Source organism: Trichosurus vulpecula, chromosome 4 (genome assembly GCF_011100635.1).
Source record: "Trichosurus vulpecula isolate mTriVul1 chromosome 4, mTriVul1.pri, whole genome shotgun sequence".
Lineage (NCBI taxonomy): Eukaryota > Metazoa > Chordata > Mammalia > Diprotodontia > Phalangeridae > Trichosurus > Trichosurus vulpecula.
In genome coordinates this window covers 160,433,744-160,443,424 of record NC_050576.1, presented here as the reverse complement: position 1 = coordinate 160,443,424, position 9,681 = coordinate 160,433,744, and positions in this window count along the sequence as shown.

The following is a 9,681-nucleotide window of genomic DNA, read 5'->3' as shown; positions in this document are numbered from 1 at the left end:
AATGGATTAAAACCGGAGATTTTAACCTAATTAGATAAATTTGCCTTCCTAAGCATACTAAGACTGATGGGATATGACTTGGTAGGGGAGTATGGCAATAAAAGGCTTTACCTTATTCAAAAGGGGGAAAATTAGGTAAGGGGGGGTTTTGGAATAGCATTATATACCGTAAAGATAGACTCATGTGAGAGAATTCTTCAAGTGGGCAATGTGATTCCAGGGAAGCCTGGTCAATATTAGCTGGATGAGAATCAGTAGAAGGAGGAACAGAAGTGAAATTGTAGGGGAATGTACTAAGGACCACCTGCCAGGAAGGAGGAAATGGATGATGTGTTTAGGAAATGAATCACAAACTTGGCATGGAAACATGATATAGTAAAGGGGGTGGGAGGGTTTTAACTATCTGGGCATCTGCTGGAGCTCTATCTCTATTTAAAAAAATGGGGCAGCCAGTAAATTATTTACTTATCTTGATAACCTAACTCTTCATGACGTAGGGGAAGTAGAAAGAGGAACTGCTATGATGCTAAGTCTCATTCTGTCCATTAAGAAGGAACTAGTTGCAGAAATGGAAATGATGGGAACCTTGGGAGGAAGTGATTCCTCCTTCTAAAAGTTCATAGCAGATTAGGAAGGAAAAGCCAGATATTTGAGGCATACTCTAGATTTGGGGGGAGTGAATTTCCTAGATTTCAGAGAAAGGATAATTGGGATCTTGTGGTCTAATTCTACAAGGGCACCCCTGATAACTATCTTTACACATTTGGAGGATAGTACCTCACATCATAGTAGATACTTAATCTTTGTTGATTGAACTGAATTGAATTAACTTTCAGAAGAGAAATTAGATTTGTTTTGCTGTCCTCCAAGGCAGAACTAGGAACACTGGATGGAAACTACAAGATCTGTTTCAATCTGCTCAATCTAACAGAAACCTAATTAGCATTTAGAGCCATCCAAAACTGAAATGAGCTGTCACCCTCAAAAAAAAAGGGTGAGATTTACAGTAGGCCAGTTTCCTTTACCAGTCTTTTTCTACCAGAGACCCCTTTCTCTACAAGGAGCTTATTGTAGTGGATAAAGCCTGGTGTGATGGATCAGGACACCTGGGATTTAGTCCCGACTCTGGCACTAACTTTAGGAGTAGCTTTGAATAAATCATCACCCCTTTGTCAGGCTTCAGTTTCTTCATCATTTTATAGATGAAGGGGACTCATTAATCTCTACTGGTGACACAGTGGATAGAACACTTGGCCTGCAAAATTAGAATTTACTCCAAAATATAGTCTTTTCAGGAGATTTATAAAGTGTAGATTGAAAGAGGAATTTGTGTAGAAACCTGTGCCCAAAATGACACGGAATGATAATTGTCATTCTTAACTTACCTAAATAGATATTTATCTCCAGCATTGCATTTAGAGATCAACTATGACACAATAAAGACATTTTCTGATTGAATTGTAAATAACTAACATTTGAAAGTTCTTGGTTATTTAAAGAATTTGTTGGGTGGTTGGATTTCAGCTTTGGGCTTTATTTTCTTTAATTCTTTCATCTTGGTGTTGAGAATTCAAGAACTGCCCATAATTCATCCTAAAAACTATGGCAACCTCGCTGAGAAATTCTTGTCATTTCTATGCATTTTAAAAAATTCAGCTTGGTGTTTAAGTTATTTATTTACATTAGTGCATGTATACATTGATAATGTAACCCCTTTTTCCTGAAGGAATTTCTTACATCCTGTGCTTTATTAAATTTCATTAACTTATTTTGGCTTTATGAATCCAGAAAACAGTTACTACAATGATTACAATTATATTTTGAAATGTAAATGTAGTTTGAAACCTTTTATCCAGTAAATCAAAGTGTATTTTTTTAAACTTTTGTACTTAGAGATTATATAATTTTGAAATTACAGGCACATAAAGCTTGAATTTCCAGTGACTCTTCAAAGCCTTATGACCATTCAGAAATTCTCTATATTTTCTACATTGAAATAAGTGGTCACATGTTCTTATGAGATGTACCTTGGCAATCATAAACCTTGCTTCTCATTTGAGAATCATAGAGTTTTTAATATCAGACAAACTGGACTATTTTTGTAACCAAGTCATCATTTTTAACACATTGTCAAGAAATTCCTGATTGTATTGTCTGCATATATTAAATAAACATTCAAGGAAACATTCTAAAAAAAAAAAAAAAGAACACTTGGCCTGGGAGGAGGAAGACCTGAATTCAAATCTGGCCTCAGACACTTCCTATCTGAGTGACCTTGGGCAACCTACTGTCAAATTGGGACAATAATAGCACCTACCTCCCAGAGTTGTTGTGAGGATTGAATGAGATGATAATTGCAAAGCACTTAGCACTGTGCCTGGCACATAGTAGGTGCTCTATAAATGTTAGCTATTATTATTAATAATAATAATAATTCTCTAGTGTCCCTTCCAATGCTGACTGAACATCTTTAAGTGGAGGCTGGATAACTATTTGTCAGGGGTTTTACAGAGGCCGTTTCTGCTCAGGTACAGATGATCTCTGAGGTTCTTTCCAACTCTGAAATTCTCTGATCTTGTCACCCCAGTGGGTGACAGCCCATCTCTGCTTTGGACAACTCTAATTGTTAGTAAGGTTTTTTGTCCAATCAAAGATTTGAGGAAAAGAAAGGTTGTGTGGAGGAGAAGACTGGGGGAGAACATGGCTGGAGACAGATGGACCCCTTAGAAAACAAATTTACATCGCACTCAAGCTTATTTTCCAGGGAGCAGCCCTTGGAGATGTTGTGACCAAAACATGGTACTAGGAAGGCTTCTCCCCTCTCGTGCCTTTTAGAGATGATAGAGGATTCCTAGAGAGTTTGGAGGAAATAATCCCTGTAAGAAGCCAGACAGATAAAGATTCTGAGGCAACGAAAAGAAAAAGTCTGAAACCAGGGACGGCACAGGAGGCAGAGGAGAAAAAAAGGGGGAGGTTGCTAATGTTCAGGAAAAAAAAACCAAAACCGAGGAATCATCTGAGAAGAGTCGATAAGCTGTCAATACTCTAGCCCAGGAGTCCCACTACTGGGCATGTAGCCCAAGGGAGCCAATTGAAGAGAGAAAGGCCCCATGTACCAAAATGTTAGCAACAGCACTTTTTGTGTTAATGAAAAACAGGAAACAAAGCTGGTGCCCATTGATTAGGAAACACATAGCTGAACATTTTGCGGTATAGGCGTGTCATGAAGTGTTATTGTCTATAAGAAAAATTCTAAGAAATGCAGAAAGACTTGTATGAATTGATGAAGAGGGAAGAATAGAGAACCAGGAGTGCATAACGGAAAGGAAGACAACCCTAAAAGGCAGCCAGACTCCAGTTAATTGCAGTGATCAGTTTTGTTCCTAGAAAACGGATAATGAATCATACTTCCTTGTCTTGGTAGACCAGAATCAGGAAGACCTGAGTTAAATTTAGCCTCAGACACTTAATAGAAGTGTGACCTTCTTTTAACCTCTGTCTGCCTCAGTTTTCTCATCTGTAAAGTGGGGATAATAAGAGCACCTACCTCCCAGGGTCGTTAAACTCAAGTGAGATAGCGTTTCTAAAGTGCTTTGCAAACCTTAAAGTGCTGTATAAACGCTGCCTATGATTCAGCAATCTTGCATATGGTTGGGCTTCGATGTTGATTTGCTTGAATGATAAAGAGATGGGGGGCTCATTTGAAGCACCTTATTCCATTGTCAGACAGCTTGGAACATTCCCCTCCATCCCCTGTCTCTTGCTCTCCCTCCTGTGGTCAAGGAAGATGAGCTCCTTCACAAGTCTGTCAAATACTTGGACAGTTATCATGCCGTCCCCCCCCTTCCCAAGTGTTCTTTTCTAGGCTGTTGTTGTGGTTGAGTCTAGATACTGTAGTGGTTTTCCATTTCCTTCTCCAGCTCATTTGACAGATGAGAAAACTGAGACAAACGGGGTTAAGTGACTTGCCCAATCAGTATCTGAGGCCACATTTGAACTCAGGAAGATGAGTCTGGTGCTCTGTGCCCTATGGCGTCACCTAGCTGCCAATTTCTCTACATCAAAAGGGATCAATTCCTTCAACTGAACCTCACACGATACGATTTCCAGACCCTTTACTATACGGTGCAGAGACAGAAGAAGGTAGGTAGAGAGCTGTGGGAAACAGGCTCACCTATGCTGAAAGAATGAGTTTTAGGTGTTCTGGGTAGACTGGCTTAATAAAAGGAGGGATGAACAATCAGAGCTGTCCATCAATAGAATGGCAGTCTAAACTCCTGGTTACTGGAAATATTCAAGGATGGGCTAAATCATTAGCGTCTGTCCAGGGACACTGCCGAGAGGCTTCTTGCATTGGATTGGAAGAGATGGTTTCCAAAGTCCCTTCCAGCTCTGTGGTTCTGTACATTTTCTTCTCTCATAGATCATTTTACAGATCAGAAAACCAACGCCCAGAGAATTTGAAGACTATTTCCAAGGTCACAGAAGGGCAGAGTCAGGATTCAAACTGATGTCCTCTGGCTTCAAAGTCATTGCTCTCTGCTATGTCATGCTTCCTCTACTCCCAACCCCGCCCCCCCCCACCCCATCTCCTTTGCCCAGTCCTACGGGGTGCTTTTCTTTTCTCCTGGATCATTGTTTTTCACATCTCTCATCCCTGACAAGGAAGTCCTTCCTGTCGCCTGACCTCCTGTCTTTGGGTCAACTCATGTGCTCCATGGAAAGAAGAACAGCTGTTCCTTGACCCCTCCCCCATCCCCAGCCTTCCTGTCTCGAGTCTAATGAACTGCTGGCAGAGATGCTAATAAAACTAGCCAAATTAGTGGTCGGTCTCCAGACCACAGCTGGGGGCAGGAGGTGTTTGGTCATTAAGAGTCATTAACAAAAGTGAATGGAGACTTAATCAATCTCCATGACTTCCCAGCCCAGGGTGCTGCCCCTTCCTCCCTCGACTGACCATAAACTCCTACCATAAACCTGCCTTGGAATGGCAAACTGATCCTAGAATCTCAGAGGTGGAGGCTACCATGAAGGTTATCTTTGTGGTCCTCTACTCCCTCTCAAAGAAGAAATTCCTTCTACAAAATCCCTGGTAACAACTACACCGAGTACAGTGAGTGGAGAATGGGATTTGAGATCATGAGACCTGGCTTGGAATCTCAGTTCTTCTATTTACTTTGTGACCCTGGGCAAATGCATCATGCAACTTTCTTGGGCCTTAGCCTCCTGATCTGTAAATGGACTAGAGATCTCTAAGGTTCCTTCCTTCTGGCTCAAAACCTACAATCTTATGAAGTGAACATCCAGCCTCCCCTCAAAGACTTCTGTTGACAAGGAACTCATTCCTATTGGCAGCTCTGCCTATCTGGAAGCATCCCTTAGGCTGTGTCTGTTCTGAGACACAGAGACACAGGGAGAGGGATGGGGAAAATCAGAAGGAAGAACCTGCCCAAAGAGAGGGAGTTGAGACCCTCTTGATTCAGAGACCTCCCCTTCTCTGATGTTCACACCATGTAGTTATAGCACCATGTCCAGAGTGTTGTAGTCATATACAAACTTCTGGGTCACCCTGGCTCCTTGCTCCTCCCTGTTCAGTTCTGTGCCTGACTTAGACTTCTTCATCCAAACTCCTACCATCCTCCTTAGCAGCTTCAACATTCCCACTAACGGGACTTTTTGAACTCAGCCTTCCAGTTCATCCAACCACTCCTCCACTTCTAAGACCCTTTCACCCCACTTTGGCCCCTCATGGGGTGGAGTAATGGTCGCTCTTTGGATTTCACCATAACCAGACATTTCTACCTCTGGGAGATACTGGCTTCTGAAATTCTCCTTTTTTGGTCATAGTCTCCTGAACTTCTATCTCTCCCATTGTCTCATTCTTCCCCCAACTGTTCTCTGTCCTTCATCTCAACTCTAGTCTACTAGTTCTCCCCTGATTTCCCAGTCCTCTTCTGGGGACTTCTTGCTTCACTTCCTTCCTGTCACAATCTTAACCTCATAGTTAACCAGTTCAACAAAATGCTGTTCACCCGTAGGTCCCTTGCCTCTTGTCCTTCCGTTGTTCCTGATTTGTTACTCTTCAACATCCTAGTCCTCACATCAGCAAATAACCTTATCTCCTACTTCACTGAGAAAATTGAGGCCATCGGTCTTGAACTCTGCCATTTCTCATCTAGATTTTCACCCATCCTCCCTTTATTCTCAGAAGACGTGATGGTCCTCCTCCTCCTCCTCCAGTGATCCCTCTACTTGTCCCTTTCATTCTCTCCCTTCTCATCTCATTTGGAATTGGCTCATTCAATTATTCCCTTTCTCATTCCTCTTCAGTCTCTCTTCAAGCTTTTCTCCCACTACTTAAAAACATATTCAGGTCTTCTCTGGACTATAAAAGGCCTTCCTTGACTTTGCCATCGCCTCAAGCTATTAGTCTATATATCTGTTACTTTTCATTGTCAAACTCCCGGAAAGATACACCATATGAGGAACAGTTGAAGGAACCAGGGATCAAGCTTACTTTGGAGAACAGACTTGCTGGGCTTTGGGGAGAATGAGGACTGTCTTTGAAGAGGAACAGACATTTATTAAGCACCTACTGTGTGCCAGGCACCGTGCTAAGTGCTTTACGAGTAGGATCTCATTTGATCTTTGTAAGTATTTGAAGGGCTGCTATGTAGAAGGATGAAATTTGTCCTGCTAGATTCCACAGAACAAAATTAGAAGCAATGGGGAGAAGGTGCAAAGAGAGAGGTTCAACATAGATGTAAGGAGAACCTTCCTAACAATGAATGCCATCTACAGGTGAAATGGACTGCCCCAGGAGGCAAAGGAGGTCCTCCCTTACCAGGGTGGCTCATTGTCCAGCTAATGGTTAGACTAGAAGGCTTCAAGTTTGAGAATCCATTAAATGATGAGTTCCTCCATTAGACTGTGAACTCTCAAAGGCAAATATGATGTTTTGCTTTCCTTTGTCTTCCCCAAAACTTAGCACAGTGCCTGACACACAGTAGGTGTTTAATAAATGCTCGTTGACTTGATTTCATTAGTACTCTACACTCGCTGCCTCTGCTTCCCCACCACCCACTCACTTCTCAACACTTGTGATCTGACGCTCAACCCCAGTTCTGTCCTGAAACTTTCCCCACAAAGGTTATTAGTCATCTCTCAACTGTTAAGCCCAACAGCATTTTGAAAAGTTCTCATCCTTTCGGATACCTCTGCAGCATCTGATACTGTTGACCAATTCTTTCCTCCTCCTGGACTTCTGTGTTACTTCTCCCTCCAGGTTCTCCTTCTACCCATTTCACTGACTCTTCTCAGACTCCTCCAGCTGTCCATTATCCTCTTTCTATCTAAATTTGGCTATACTCCCAGGCTCGGTTCTGGGGCTACTCTATTCTCTACACTTTCTTCCTTGGTGATTTAATCTACTTCCTTGGCTTTGATTATCATTTCTATGTAGCTATCTCTCAAATCTACATTTTGTGGTGGTTGTTCAGTCATTTCAGTCATGTCCGACTCTCTGTGACCCTATTTGGGGTATTCTTGGCAAAGGCACTGGAGTGGCTTGCCATTTCCTTCTCCAGCTCATTTTATAGATGAAGAAATGGAGGCAAATAGGGTCAAGTGACTTGCCTAGGGTCACACAGCTAGGAAGTGTCTGAGGTCAGATTTGAACTCAGGAAGATGACTGACTCTTCTGACTCCAGGCCTGGTGCTCTGTGTACTATGGCACCACCTAGCTGCCCAAATCTACATGCTCAGCCCTAATGTCTCCCAGGAACTCTAGTCTCGCATCACTGACTATTGGGCATCTCCATGGGCATCCCACAATGACCTTAAACTCTAGACGTCCCCATCCACTTTCCTTTTACATCACCCCTCTTCCAAACTTTTCTATTGATAATAATGACAACCATTGTCCTCCCAGTCACCCAGGCTTGAAAACTTGGACTTTCTCTTTTTGTACCCCTAGCACTTAGTACATCATGGGGCGCATAGTAGGTGCTTAGTAAAAGTTGATTGATTGATTCTCTCTCTCCCTCACTCCACATGCCTAGTGTGTTGCTAAGTTCTATTATTCTTACCTCCATGCTCTGTCTGGCATGCATGGCTCACTTATACTGTCGCCTGTGTAGTTTAGGACCCTATCCCATTTTGTAATATTCCCTATTGTAAGAGTACCTTGGACAGCAAGGAGGTCAAATTAATTACTACTTAAAGAAATTAATTTGGGTCATTCACTAGGAGGTTAAATACTGAAGCTGAAGCTTTGGCCACATAGTGAGAAGATGAGATACATTGAAAAAGACTCTGATATTGGGAAAGATTGAAGACAAAAGGAAAAGGGGATGGATCGATAGTGTCATGTCAATAGTGAACATGAACTTGGACAGACTTGGAGAGATAGTGGAGGATAGAAGGCCTGGTGTGCTATGGTCCATGGGGTCACGGCACAAATGGACACAACCGAACAACAAAAAAATAGCCTCTTAATTGATCTCCCTGCCTACATCTACCCTCCCTCAAACAGCTGTCAGAATAATCTTCCTAAAATTCACTTCTGTGCTCAAGAATCTCCAGTGGCTCCCCATTGACTAAAGACTAAAGTACAATGAATGGGAGTGGGGTGGGGTAGCATTAGGAATGAAAGAGAAGGGAACTGGGATGTTCTAGAGTCATAGAGTTGAGCTGCAAGAGAGATCATCTACTCCAACCCTTCCATTTTACAGACGAGGAAGGTGACGCCCAGAGAAGTTAAGGGATTTGTCCAAAGTCCCACATATAGTTAAGGGCAGAGCTAGAATTTGACCTGGAGTCCTGCGATGCCAAGTTTAGTGCTCTTTCCACTATGCCACACTGCCTTCTTACTCTCTGCTCACCTCTGCTGGCTGAAACTTTTCCTTACAGCCCCACCTCAGGTATCACCTCCTCCCTGTTTCTGCCCCATCTCCCAGCTAAAAATAAGCTCTTCAAATTTTCCTAGAGTATTCTGTCTGGATCTTCCCTTTGAACATTCTACTTTATACTATACTTATGTATCCCACCCTTCTCTAGACTGTAAGCTCTTTGAGGGCAGGAATTGTATCTTATTTCACTTTTGTATCCCTGAAACATAGCACAGTACCTAGCATATGAATACATAAATTTAATCAATAAATTAATAGATTTGCTTAATACTAACCCAATATAATAAATCAGTAAACTGGACTGATATTAATAAATGATATAATTAGTAAAAATGAGCAAATGTGCTTAACAAATGCTTGTTGAATTGAATGAAACCAACATATTCTGCTGCTAGGGAGGGAGATCTAGGTGTTCTGGAATTTCTATCCATGATGTTGAGCTAGAAGGGACCCTAGAGCTAAATGGTCTCTCCTTTTCCTCCCGGGCCCCCTCCTTTCTCTTTTATGGACTCTTATGGTGCCCTAAATAACTGAAAAAAAATCTGTTTTCCTCACCACTGTTGTATTCCCTCAAGAACTGGATTCTCTCCCCAGACTCTTCCCTCTTCTTCTCACTTTACCCTTCCCTCTCTCAGCCAAAATACTGGCCACTATTAGGAATGCAATCCCAGGATGATTCAAATTTATAAGAAGAGTTATTCCCCAATTGATAAATGGACAAATGATATAAGTAGGCTGTTTTCAGAGGAAATAGCCATATTAAAAAATGTTC